The sequence below is a fragment of the Podarcis muralis genome, chromosome 6 (assembly GCF_964188315.1).
Source record: "Podarcis muralis chromosome 6, rPodMur119.hap1.1, whole genome shotgun sequence".
NCBI lineage: Eukaryota > Metazoa > Chordata > Lepidosauria > Squamata > Lacertidae > Podarcis > Podarcis muralis.
In genome coordinates, this window is record NC_135660.1 from 87,531,963 (window position 1) to 87,543,597 (window position 11,635).

Consider the following 11,635-nt stretch of genomic DNA (forward strand, 5'->3'; position numbering starts at 1 on the left):
GATCCTGGTGTGGTGTTTTTTTTGGGGGGGAGAACAGGACGGGAGGGCACAACCATGAAAGCCTCTACTTAGTTATTTCTGATTTGTATGAGTATGTTGTACAGTGGCCCATGTGGACTTAGCATAAAGGTAAAGGGACCCCTGACCATTAGGTCCAGTCGTGACTGACTCTGGGGTTGCGACGCTCATCTCGCTTTATTGGCCGAGGGAGCCAGCATGTGGTCATGTGGCCAGCATGACTAAGCCGCTTCTGTCGAACCAGAGCAGCGCACGGAAACGCCGCTGACCTTACCGCCGGAGCGGTACCTATTTATCTACTTGCACTTTGACGTCCTTTCAAACTGCTAGGTTGGCAGCAGCAGGGACTGAGCAACGGGAGCTCACCCCGTCGTGGGGATTAGAACCGCCGACCTTCTGATCGGCAAGTCCTAGGCTCTGTGGTTTAACCCACAGCGCCACCCGCGTCGCTCTAAAACCTAAAGAGAGTTCTTTTATGCGTAACCTTGTTTCCTTCAGAACCTTTTGCGTCATGTGAGAATCGGCACACAGAGTAAGATCAATACAGCATGACTCAGAAATATTGTAAAGTAAAAACAAATGAGCACCAATATTCTGACAAACATCCAGGTTATTCAGTAAGTAGCACTGGACCAGCTTATTTTTGAATGAGGGGCAAACAGTCAGCAAAAGAAAATAAGACAACCTCACCTACTGTGTGGTTGGCTTGTCAGGCTAAGGCCTGGGTTCAAGTGCCCATTCCGACATAAAATTAACTCCTGCCAGTCACAGCCTGAGCTATGTGTCTGGGCTTTTGTGAAAGATGAGGAGGAGGACAGTTATATATGCAGCTTTGAGCAGTGAGATATAAATGTGATAATAGATAAAATTGTCTTCTATTTAAAAATCCATTGATCCACAGTAAAGAAACATTTATCATTATTATTTATTAAATTTGTATATTGCCCTATAACTTTGGGCCTCAGGGCAGTCCACAAGATAAAATCAGAATATAAAACCACTAAATACATAATCAAAAACAACCCAGTAACCTCCGCTCCACCACCACTTGTACAGCGCCAAACTGCAATGACGGAAAATCAAAAAAGGTGACCTCAAAAAGAAAGCTTTTCCTTGCCCTTCATCAAAACCTAGCTATCAACTCACAAGGAATTGTCACAGAAATCTATAGATCACAAGTTGCTACCAAAAAATATCCCCTCAGGCCTGAAACAAGCAGAACCAAATGAGAACTCTCACCATGTGTAAGAAATAAAAAAAAGCCAGCACCAGTAATAAAAACAAACAAACAGAGTATTGAAGAATAAATGAAGGAGTAGAGGAGTTACACACAAGCCTGCAGCAAAGTTAACAGTGGATAAACCCTTGGAATGAGTGTGAGAATAGGGGCATTGCATAAATAGAATACCTCTATTTTTTTATCACGGAGGCTATACAATGCAATACAATTAGGTGAAGGGAAATTCTAATTTTGTTTCTCTGGGTTACTTGACACCAAGCCAAAGAGAATGATCCTTTGCATAGTGGTATGTGTTCAATCCGAGTGCATTTTAAAGATCCCTTTATAAAGATGTCTCGCCCCAGCAGCATGAGCAGGTCAGTTCAACAACAAAGCTTGCTGTAATAACGAAACAGCATCCCACCAACATTGCTGCAGTGCTGCTTAACAACAACCCGGCGATGTAGTCCGCTCCTTGATGCGAATGAGCACTTTGACTAAATTTAACCCCCGGCATATGGAGGGGTGGTGGGAGCAGCTGCGGTGCCATATGAGGGTCAGAGAGAATGCTCCCCCTCCGCCCCCTCCCCACGTAATTATAAGGGGGTGGAGAATACAGGACCTTTCCAGAAAAGGCAGTGACTGTTAAGACTGCAGAGGATCAGGCTGCTCAGATCCAGATAGCACGGGGATCTTAACGCCTTCCTGAGAGTAAGCACCAGTGGATACAATGGGACATACAAAGCATTTGTCGGCTGAGATGCACCGGGAGAGGTGCAGAGGGAATCTGGGTGCAAGAAAGCGAGAGAATGAGCAGAGTGGGAAGGTTGGTGGGTCCAACTGAGCGGAGCTCTCTCGCCTTTGCTTCCTCCCCAGCCAAATCAAGTAGTCGTCCATTGGCTTGCACGCAGACTGGTTGCACTTTAAAAGTTCACAAACACAAAATCCGGTGTTCCAATGCTAATTAATTTTTCAACCTGGGAACCGCCATGCAGGAGCACCCTGCAACATTTAGCGGCTAGCCCTGCTTGCCGCGTGCTCTGCTCTTCAGAGACGAGAGCTGCCTCTTACGTAGCCAAGGCTGCAACAGTCGGACGTAAGAGAGCGGTAACCAGGGCAACCCTGATGTTTCCAGAAGTGCAGAAAATGGGAGGTGGGAGGGGAAACTGTAAGAAGCACCCAGAACAGCCTGATGAATAAGCTAGGGGGGCAGGGGTTATGAAAGCCAGTTGGGAATGGAATAGAGTAGCTTGGGGAGAAAAATAAATGAAGAGCTGCATAGATTTAAAGTTGTCGCTTAGTCGTGTCCGACTCTTCGTGACCCCATGGACCAGAGCACGCCAGGCACTCCGTCTTCCACTGCCTCCCGCAGTTTGGTCAAACTCATGCTGGTAGCTTCGAGAATGTCCAACCATCTCATCCTCTGTCGTCCACTTCTCCTTGTGCCCTCCATCTTTTCCAACATCAGGGTTTCTCCCAGGGAGTCTTCTCTTCTCATGAGATGGCCAAAGTATTGGAGCCTCAGCTTCAGGATCTGTCCTTCCAGTGAGCACTCAGGGCTAATTTCCATAAGAATGGATGTGTTTGATCTTCTTGCAGTCCATGGGATTCTCAAGAGTCTCCAGATATAAAGTAAGGTAAAGGTAAAGGGACCCCTGACCATTAGGTCCAGTTTTGGCTGAATCTGGGGTTGCGGCGCTCATCTCGCTTTATTGGCCGAGGGAGCCGGCGTACAGCTTCCGGGTCACGTGGCCAGCATGACTAAGCTGCTTCTGGCGAACCAGAGCAGCGCATGGAAACGCCGTTTACCTTCCCGCCGGAGTAGTACCTATTTATCTACTTGCACTTTGACGTGCTTTTGAACTGCTAGGTTGGCAGGAGCAGGGACTGAGCAACGGGAGCTCACCCCTTCGCGGGGATTCGAACCGCCAACCTTCTGATCGGCAAGCCCTAGGCTCAGTGGTTTAACCCACAGTGCCACCAGCGTCCCTTGAAGCCATCTAGATTGCACTAAAAAACCCAAAGTACAGGCAATCTATTCGTCACCACCCGGTAGGGCAGTAGGAAAAAATACTGCAATTCCTGCACTGCTAATAGCAATCTTAGGAGAGCTGTCTTTGGGACATTGGGAGTGTATGCTTTTCGCATTCACACACACAAGCCACTCCCTCCTCCTGTCAGGTGTCGCTCCCTGGAAATATGCTCTTTTGAGCTGGGATCCACTCTTCTGCCAAGGGGCAGGGCAGCTTCCGTCAAACTCTGCCCTTGTGCACTGTGGCTAAGCCACCAGGAGCTGTGCTACTGTTAGGAAAAGAAGCTGCAGCGAAGCCCTGAAGCCCCAACTTTCTCCAGCTCGTTAGTGCTGGAGACTGGGGAAACAACACAGCTACACCTTCCCAGTCTTGGTGGTGCTGCCTGGAAAAGAAAATGGGGGTGGGAAATGCAACCACAAAGCTTGTTTGGGACCAGCAAAGCTGCTGAGAACTTAAAACCGAGGGCTGCTGTGATGTGAGTGAAACAACAATTGCAATATCTCAATTTAGGTGAGCGCCGCAGCCACTGCAATAGTTTTATCCTACTTCCAGACCCTCCAAGTGTCCCTGTTTTCCAGGGACAGTCCCAGATTTACGGAAGCCATCCAGGTTTCTGATTTGATCCCAGAATGTCCTGTTTTTGCCTAGGGCGTCCCTATTTTCATCAGAGAGATGTTGGAGGGCATGGAGTTAGGTGACCCCACCGAGCCAAGGAGATAAGTAGCTATACAATCTTTAGAAGACATCTGAAGGGTAGCCCTGTATAGGGAAGTTTTAAAACCTTTAATGGTGTACAGTGGTACCTCAGGTTAAGTACTTAATTCGTTCCGGAGGGCCGTTCTTAACCTGAAACTGTTCTTAACCTGAAGCACCACTTTAGCCAATGGGGCGTCCCACTGCTGCTGCGCCACCAGAGCATGATTTCTGTTCTCATCCTGAAGCAAAGTTCTTAACCTGAAGCACTATTTCTGGGTTAGCGGAGTCTGTAACCTGAAGCGTATGTAACCTGAAGCATATGTAACTCGAGGTACCACTGTATTATGTTTTTATAGATGTCGGAAGCTGCCCAGAGTAGCTGCAACAACGCAATCAGATGGGTGGGGAATAATAATAAGAAGAAGAAGAATGGAATAGAATTTCTCTATTTTCATCGGAGAAATGTTGGAGGGTATCATAGAATCTTAGAGCTGGAAGGGACCACGAGGGTCATCGAGTCCAACCCCCAGCAGTGCAGGAAGTGGGGTTCAAACCCACAACCCTGAGATTAATAGTCTCATGCTCTATTGCAGCTTATGACAAGAGAAGGTGCCAACTAACACAAGGGTTTGACTCTGCGCCAGCTACTTTGGGTAGTCCCAGCATGCCTTGCTTGCAAAGCCCTCTCTCCTAAGAGCACTCAGCCTTGCTCCTATATCCAAGTGGTGGCAACTTTGAGCGTGCCCTGTTTGCTGCGCTGGGCCATTCCCATGCAGCCAAACACACACACACACACACACACACATCCCCTTCTCCACACAGAGCCAGCTGTGTGAGAGAGCATGTGACTTCCCCTCTAGAGGGCAAAATGCCTGGAGGAGAACATGGCGCCCGAAGCCTCGATTGCTGTGGGTACATTTGATGGAGGCAGAGGGGGCTCGATTGTTTAGCGGGATGGGGTTTGTAAAGGCACTTGCTTTGAGTATAATACTTGCACTAACTTCTATTGAGGGAACAGTGTGAGTCCCCGCAAAGTCCTTTCTCCAAGTGTCTTTGAAGCCAAGAACCCATTGAAAGGAAGAAAGCCCTGAAGAGGGGATTAGTTTGTTCAGCAGCTGTGATTTTCAGTGGGAGGTTGATGAACTCCAAAGTCTTTGTTTAATTTCTTCCCTCTTGTAAATGGCCCTGCTGGAGGGAAGAGACCCACAGGACTAAAACAAGGAAGAATCCGAGCAGCGGGGCGCTGTGTACCCGCCACAAGGACTTTTCCCAAACACTTTCGGGAAAAGGTGTTGTTGAAGAGAGCCAGTGGGGATTAGCATGTGAAATGGACTTTCCATTGACTCCGCCGTGGGGAGGGAGAGAGGCAGTTGGGTGTCTTGGTTATTGGACTTTTGTTCCCTCGCGTCACCCTCCTCTCGAGGCCCGCTAAAGAGGTTTTGATTGGGAGGCAGCTGGGTCTGTGTTGTCTCGCTCGAGATGCGGCCACCTGGGAAGCCCAATGTAAATATTTCTCCTCTCAGGAATGCACCTTCATTAAGGAGAAATGAATATGGGGAAGCATCCAATATGCGAGGACAATGGCCCGCTGCCTCGGCCGCTGGGAAGCCTGTTGCTCCGGCCGACCCCGGGCTGGCCCTGCACTGCTGTGAGGGGTCAACGCGCTCTGCAGCTGTGTTGCACCGGCATATGTGGCGCAGAAAGGAGCCTTCGGCCGAGTTCCCAGAGCCCCGTCTGCTTGGGCACCCGCCTGGAGGGAAACCATCCTGCGCTTCGCCAACAGGTGTCACTCTGCTGAATGGCACGGCTTGGAAGGCCGCAGCCCCCAAGCTCCAATTGTGTGGGGAAGAATGCCGGCCGTGAAAGAGGGGGCCCCCGTGGACCAGACCGGGCTGGGCCTTTCTGCTTCCCAACACGGGTGGAAGGGCAACGTCGGAGAGCTGCTCTCCCAGGTCCCCCCCCCATCCTTGTGCCACCCCCTCCCCGCTTTTGCCTGTCGACTAATTGGCACCGAGACAAGGAAAGGGGAAGAAAATGAGCTTTTCAAGAAGGGGAGGGCGGTGTAGAAAAGTGATCTTTATTTCTCTGGCTCTGCACTCAACGTGCAGCCCCTCTGAGCTTCTCAGGCGTGCTCTTTCTGAGGTGCAAAACAGGATGGAGAAGGCCATGTTTTGAGAGGAAGCACGCAAGTCTACAAAAAAACAGGCCCGGCCTTGCGATGCTGCAATGCTTCCTCAGATAATTTGGGAACATTCTTCACAAAAATGAAAGGGCCTGTGCACTTCAAGTTCACCTGTTCACCCCCGCTGGAGTTGCTGCTTTACTCCCGCCGCAGTAAAAATTACAGGGGCAAGGGGCATAGCTGTCAAATTACAGATTTGAAAATAAGGGGCCAGCAGCCTCAAAAATAAGGGATCAGCAGCCAAAATAAGGGGTCAACAATTATTTTGATAAAATGCATATTTTGTTGCGTGCAAATGGCTTTAGATACCTATTAAGTCCATAAATTACCATATAGCATATATTTAAACACGGAAAAACAGCAACAATTTGTTGTTGACAAAGGACAGCTGGACATATAAAGGGCCCCATTACCTTCAGCAGCTTATTTAAGGGACATCATCAATAAGGGACAGCAGCGGGACATGGCGCTGGGATAAGGGACTGTCCCGCCAAATAAGGGACGCTTGACCGCTATGGCAAGGGGTGATTAATGGCTTATCTGGGTCTCTCGACTCTCCCAGGCTGACCTCTTCAGTGGCCACAAGCCACTCCTAAACCTGGTTTGGTTTTTCTTTTATAGCAGAACTCGCAATGCTAATTGCGCAGGACATCGCTCTTAAAATATTGCAGGACGGGCTCACCCGCAGGAGTAGTTCTTGCCAGTTTGCAATTTCCCAGCAGTTCTTTTCTGCTGACCTGCACCTAGCAGATGGATATCTCAGTCTGCAGCAAACACTTAAAATAAAATAAAATGAAAATCTTTGTTTAAAAAGGGGCCTCTTTTGTGGCCAAATGCGAAAGCTGGTTTGCATGGTTCTTGCACTCTGGTTTCCCTGTGGTTTGCATGTCCTTTGTTTCTCTGATGAAAATAGGAGCATGAAAATAGGGACAGAACTACATAAATGGTATAGAAACTTATTTAGGTATGCTACTACAGCAGCAAGAATGTTGCTTGCCCCAAAGTGGAAACAAGGAGAAGTCCCAGTAAAGGGAAGAATGGATACAAAATGGATATGCAGAAATGGCGGAAGAATAAGAAATCAAGATAACAAACTATTAAAAAATGGTTTATTGAATATTTGCAGATAAATTGTAAACAGATAAAAACATTGGCAGGATTAGTGGAACAACCTTCAGTTTTATAAGTATATATTTCCAGTAGATAAATAAACGAGCAAGTTAAATGAACTTGGATATGCAGGAGGTATGAAAAAATGAATTTAAGGAACCGCAGAAAGAGGGGGAAGGGAGTCAAATTTTGAAATGTTCAATTGATTGCAAAACTAATGAAATGCATAAAATTGAAAAGTATAAATAAAAACAAAAAAAAGAAAACAGGAGCATGCTATGCACGCATATTCGCATCTCCATTGGTCACCGTGTGCCAATTGCAACCTCTCCGCCTAACCTAGCCCCAGAGCCAAAATGAAGGCATTTGGCACTTGGCTTCAAAGGAGGACACAGCTCAGTTGGTTAGAGCGTGGTGCTGATAATGCCAAGGTTGTGGCTTTGATACCCATACGGACCACCTGCATATTCCTGCATTGCAGGGGGTGTAACCCTCATGGTCCCTTCCAACTCTTCAATTCTATGATTCTGTGATAGAGCTGCTGGTCCTCAGGGCCAAATTTAGGATTGATGAGGCCTTAAGCCAGGGGTCAGCAACCTTTTTCAGCCGTGGGCCGGTCCACCGTCCCTCAGACCATGTGGTGGGCTGGACTATATTTGGGGGGGGTGTGTGTGAACAAATTCCTATGCCCCACAAATAACCCAGAGATGCATTTTAAATAAAAGGACACATTCTACTCATGTAAAAACACGCTGATTCCCGGACCGTCTGCAGGCCGGATTGAGAAGGTGATCCAGCCCATGGGCCTTAGGTTGCCTACCCCTGCCTGAAGCTACTGAAGGTAATGGGGCCCTTTATATGTCCAGCTCTCCTGTGTCAACAACAAATTGTCACTGTTTTTGTGTGTGTGTGTGTTGAAGATATGCTATATGGCAACCAAAATGGTCAAAGGCCTGGAAACGATGCCTTATGAGGAACGGCTAAGGGAGCTGGGCATGTTTAGCCTGGAGAAGAGGAGGTTAAGGGGTGATCTGATAGCCATGTTCAAATATATAAAAGGATGTCATATAGAGGAGGGAGAAAGGTTGCTTTCTGCTGCTCCAGAGAAGCAGACACGGAGCAATGGATCCAAACTACAAGAAAGAAGATTCCATCTAAACATTAGGAAGAACTTCCTGACAGTAAGAGCTGTTCGACAGTGGAATTTGCTGCCAAGGAGTGTGGTGGAGTCTCCTTCTTTGGAGGTCTTTAAGCGGAGGCTTGACAACCATATGTCAGGAGTGCTCTGATGGTGTTTCCTGCTTGGCAGGGGGTTGAACTCGATGGCCCTTGTGGTCTCTTCCAACTCTATGATTCTATGATTCTAATTTATGAACCTAATAGGTATCTAAAGCCATTTGCACATGTTGCCATGCAACCAGTCCATGCAGGATGTAGACACCCTATATATAGAAATGAGCAAACCAGTGATATTTTAGGGAGCAGGCTGGAAGGCGGGGCCCATTACTTACATCAGGCACGTCCAACAGGTAGATCCTGATCTACTGGTAGATCACTGGCTCCCCCAAGGAAGCTCAACTAAAAAAAGCTCAACAACTTTGGCCTGAACCCCCAAGATCGCAGTCTCTTGGGAGTTGGCCACCCTGACTTACATCATAGGAGCCTACACAACATAAAACACTGCTGCTGTATGTAGGTTTTTTAATTTGTTTTTTATCTTATATTTTGGAAATGTACATCCAGGTTTTTTTCCTTTAATTTTTTTGCCCCCCCCCCAAGAGAGTGGGGCCCTAAGCTATAGCTTGTTTAGCTTATACGTAAATCCGGCACTGGTGGTCCTAAAGGAAACCAGGTACTATGGAGACAACCAGTAAGATATGGTTACAGAAGGGGAAAGAACGAGAAAACGTTCAGACACTTGTCTTTGTTAAATGGTTGCGTACCAGCCTGTCTGTGTGCAGAACTGTGGGTTTGTGCACCCAGTTCCACCCAGGGAGAGAAATTCCAGACCGCTTGAAATATTAGGTTGCGCGAGATGCAAAGAGGTTGAGGGAATGTTATTTCATATGTGGTGGACGTGTAAAAGGGTAAAAGAGTATTGGGGAATGATACATAACGAATTGGGGGGGGGGGGAATGTTCAAAAGTACTTTCCCCAAAAAACCCAGAGTCCTTTCTGTTGGGGATAATTCAGACTGAATTTCCCAAGTGTCAGAAAAGGTTATTTATGTATGCCACTACTGCGGCCCATGTTTTGTTAACACAAAATTGGAAAACGAGTGAGGTCCCAACCAAAGAACAACTATTTTGCATAGTTAAGTTTTCACCTCTATCTGCAGTACATTTTTATTTTCATTGCTATGGCCAGTGGCTGATGCAAATAAAGATTCTTCTTCTACTACTTATGAAAGATTTGTGCTAGCCACCTGCCACCGCCAGAGGGAGCCTAGGAGATTTCCTGTGAAACCTTCCCTTTCTGAGGATGATTCCAGATGTTGGTTTAATCGTACAAAGGCTGCTGCAGAAACTTGCGAGATTTTCTGCAGAAAGGATAAATTCAGATTACGTGGGGTTGGAATACAAAAGGTTCCTGCACAAATATGTGAGATTTTCTGCAGAAAGGATAAATTCAGATTACGTAGGGAATACCAGGCTTGTTTATCCCAGAACAAAATGAGGATTTATACCTGCTTGTCTTCCCATTAGTGGCATCCATATCACTTCCTCTCCTTCCCAGTGTCATTCCTGGATGTTCCCCCTATTTTAAGGCACGGGTTTTCCCTCCAATCCTGGCCATCTTGGACTTTCCAAGGATTGCAAAACACCACTATATAGTGGTACCTCGGGTTACATACGCTTCAGGTTACAGACTCTGCTAACCCAGAAATAGTGCTTCAGGTTAAGAACTTTGCTTCAGGATGAGAACAGAAATCGTGCTCCGGCGGCACGGCAGCAGCAGGAGGCCCCATTAGCTAAAGTGGTGCTTCAGGTTAAGAACAGTTTCAGGTTAAGTACGGACCTCCGGAACGAATTAAGTACTTAACCCGAGGTACCACTGTAGTAATGTGGAGTCAGGCCGGGGCAAATCCGCATTTTGCCCCACTACGGCAATCTCGCAGGCGGGCATTTTGATACCCACAACATTGTGTTGATGCTGCGAAAAACTCTCATGTGTGAGGAGCACCCAGACTGCAATGAGCACCCATCTGAAAGCACCCCAAGACTACAGAGACTTCCACTGGATCTTCCAGTGCTTCTTCCTCGTTTTATTACAGACAAAGATCTGGTTCCTGGGAGTCCCGTGGCATTAACAACAGTTAAGAACACGGGGTAAAACAAAGAGCTCCTTTTCCCTCCTTTCCTCTTTCTCTTGTAATCATGAAATCCCAAGCGGGGAGCACGCAGGTTGGAATTTTATTTCAAAAGGATGACTATTGAAAGCCAAAAAGATCATTGAGAACATCGTCGAGCAAAGGGAAATTCCATACTGTCGCTATTTTGCAAGTGGGAATTCTAGCCCGTAGCGGCCAAGCCAGGTTAGGTTGCACAATTATCAAGGATTTGGCACTCAACAAATCTTCTTATTTGGGGATTTTTTGCAGTTAGGAAAGTGTTGGGTAAAGTGGTTCGCTGGAAAGTGTGAAATAACAACTGTGATGTCCTGTAACACCCACCAGAAACAAATAAGAATGAATGCTTAATAAACCTACAACATTGTGCAGCGGGCTGAAAAAATAGAAATAAATAAATACCACACAGACATCTCTGTTTAGCAAGCACTTAGCTTTCAGTTTATTTATTATAAACTAGACAGAGGTCTATTGACCAGTAATAGGTAGCTAGACTGGCTTTAATACTGAAAATTAACAGCAAAAGCTGAAACAACATAGATAAATTAATGCCTCGGGGATTCATCTCAGCATGTCCCATCCCAAAGTCCCATGAAAAAAAGTTGTGTTGTGTAACCCATGCACAGCAAGGAGGGGAAAAAACAAGCAAACCAGTTTTCTATCCAGAGTTACAAAGCTTTCGCTAGGCCTAATGGGGATACACAATCTAGACAGATAAACAGTTATGCATACGTATATCACAGTTAACTGTGCAATAAATAAAACTTCAAAGTGCTTAACTCTCCTATTTACAACATAATTAAATACCTTACTGGTGTTATCCATGCCGTCTACTAAGGGGAAGGGTTTTGTAAGTCGTAGTATCATGAATAATAAGAAAGAGGGTTTTAATAATTTCATCCTGCCCTGGAGTGACTGGGTGGGACATAGGAAAGCACTTTCACCCCCTCCCCTCAAATATAATGTCTAATGTGAGGCTGGGGGCTGAGAAAGCTGCTGTGCCGATGGACTACAAGCTGGTTTTGGAC